Here is a 2282-nt window from a genome sequence, read left to right as displayed (position 1 = left end):
TCTGAAATAACATGTAGTTTAAGGCCTATGTTTCCTTATTGATTTTCTGCCTGGATGATCTATCCATTGATGTAAGTGGGGTGTTAAAATCCCCTTATATTATTCCATGACTGTCTATTTCTTTAAGTCTGTTAATATTTGCTTTATCTATTTAGGTGCTTCTAGGTGCACAAATATTTACAAATGTTATATCCTCTTTTTGAATTGAACCTTTTATCATTATGTAATGTCCTTTGTCTTTTATTGCCATCTTTGTTTTAAAGTCTATTTGTCTTATATATCTTTCTTTTCTGTTTATATGAGATATTTTTAATCCATTTAATTTCAATATCTGCATCTACTTATATCTGAAGTGAGTCTCTTGTAGGCAGGCGGCATATAAGTGGGTCTTGTTTTTAATCCATTCAGCTACTACGTGTCTTTTGATTGGGGAATTTAGTCTATTTACATTTGAAGTAATTATTGATAGGTATGTGCTTATTGCCATTTGTTAATTGCTTTCTTATGAAATGATACCTTTTTAACTTTTTTATTTTTTATGCCTACAGCACCCAGTCTTTCTAGGTGGTCTCCCATCCAAGTACTAACCAGGCCTGACCCTGCTTAGCTTACGAGATCAGACAAGATCCTACGTTTTCAGGGTAGCATGGCCATAATTGAAATGATACCTTTTGATAACTTATATTCTACAGGCAATTTTTTCAAAAATATTTTATTTGGAGACATAGTCTAGAATGGACTTGCATCCCCAGTCCATGAGGATGATAAACCACCCTGACTTTCCATTATGTATCTTCTTAGTCTAATTTAAAGAGTTTATATGATATATTAAAACAATTTGAGAATTTCAAATTTTTAAAAATTTGATGCCCATCAATAAATAGTTTTAGAGTTCGGAGTATTATATTAGGTGATTGAGAAGGACACTCATGGGTATGGGTCACAATTTATATTCTCCAGAATTTTTAATGTACTAGGGTAGTTTTATATTTTATGAAATGTGAACTATCTCACCTTATTAAAATGTTTATCAAAAATTATATAATTTCAAATGAAACCGAGCAGAATGAAATGTAAACTCTGTTCACCTCGAGGTGGTAATACTTTGGCTGGTGAATGGAAATTTCTGAGTACCCCTACTGCAAATGAATAGTGGATTCAGCAACTTTGCTTTTTAACAAGGTCTTTGGGAATCAGTTCCTCGTGTTTGAAAAGACGGTCATAATCCATGGCAAACTTAAGTGCTGTGAGGTATGCAGACGATTTAAAGCCTGGAAGAACATTGATGGATTATGTTAATGTGAGCATAAATAGGTTTCCTGAGGAGCTTATGCTCAGGAAGGCATTGGACAGGTAGTGAAGAAGCCAAGTCATTCCAGTGGGATCATAGAAGAGAAGGGATGTCAACGTGTAGGTGGATTGGAAGGATATTTAGAGACTGACCTGGTCAGAGTAATTTTTCCCTGTCTGTGGAGCTCCTCTGTGACCTAAAAAGGAGTTTCATCTTTTTCTGTGTGCAGGAGGCTGTGACCTGTGTCATGTCACAGACTATCTATGTCTAGGTGCCCCCATTTTTCCTGCCCCTACCCCACACCTCTCATCTCTGCTAATCCTGAGTATTTATATGCAGTTGAAATCTGATTAAAATGAACTAGGGCAGTCTGAAAGGAGAGATGCAGTCAAAAAAGAGCTGTCTCAGTAGGGGTTACATGAAGGGCAAGGAGGTGTTCCTGCTAACCTGTAGTGGGCAGGAGTGTTTTTGATGATGATAAAAACTATGTTTAAACCTTGACTCACTGGAGGTACAGAAGCATGTCACTTACACTATAATCTCACTATAACACTTTTTTTTATCTGAAATGTCTGCAAACCACCCAACCATAACACTAATATCTATGAAAGATGGCAACAACAGCAAAGTGATTCCTGCCTCATACCAAAGGCACCTTGACCTTAAGCAGGGAACAAGAGTTTCTGCCCACAAAATGGGGATGGTCTGAAGGGCAGATTAAGCCATAAACATTGAACATTTCTGTCACAGGAAACCAAAGTGATCTCTTGCAGCTTCCCATTCTACCTGAGGTGCCATGGTTGGTATTAAACAATATGAGATTAAGCTCTTGTCAGGCAAACTAATGAATTTTGGATTGATTTCCGTCTTCTGCAATGCTAGTGACATTTTTGACAGCTATGATTTATAGGGCCTTCATTGGGTCTGTTCATGAAAGGAGTTGTTTATTTTGGTTGATGGGCAAAGTTTCTGATGTTCCCATTGGGAAATG

At 36.8% G+C, this 2282-nt stretch overlaps 1 pseudogene; it reads right to left on the bottom strand.

The window, feature by feature from the left end:
- Nucleotides 1-539: 539 nt before the first annotated feature.
- On the bottom strand, nt 540-658 carry LOC111741506 (annotated as a pseudogene).
- Between the last annotated feature and the right edge of the window lie 1624 nt (nt 659-2282).

This window comes from Pteropus vampyrus, unplaced genomic scaffold (genome assembly GCF_000151845.1).
Source record: "Pteropus vampyrus isolate Shadow unplaced genomic scaffold, Pvam_2.0 Scaffold3, whole genome shotgun sequence".
Classification (NCBI taxonomy): Eukaryota; Metazoa; Chordata; class Mammalia; order Chiroptera; family Pteropodidae; genus Pteropus; species Pteropus vampyrus.
The sequence above is the reverse complement of the archived record's forward strand: the minus strand, read 5'-3'. Positions and strand labels throughout refer to the sequence as shown.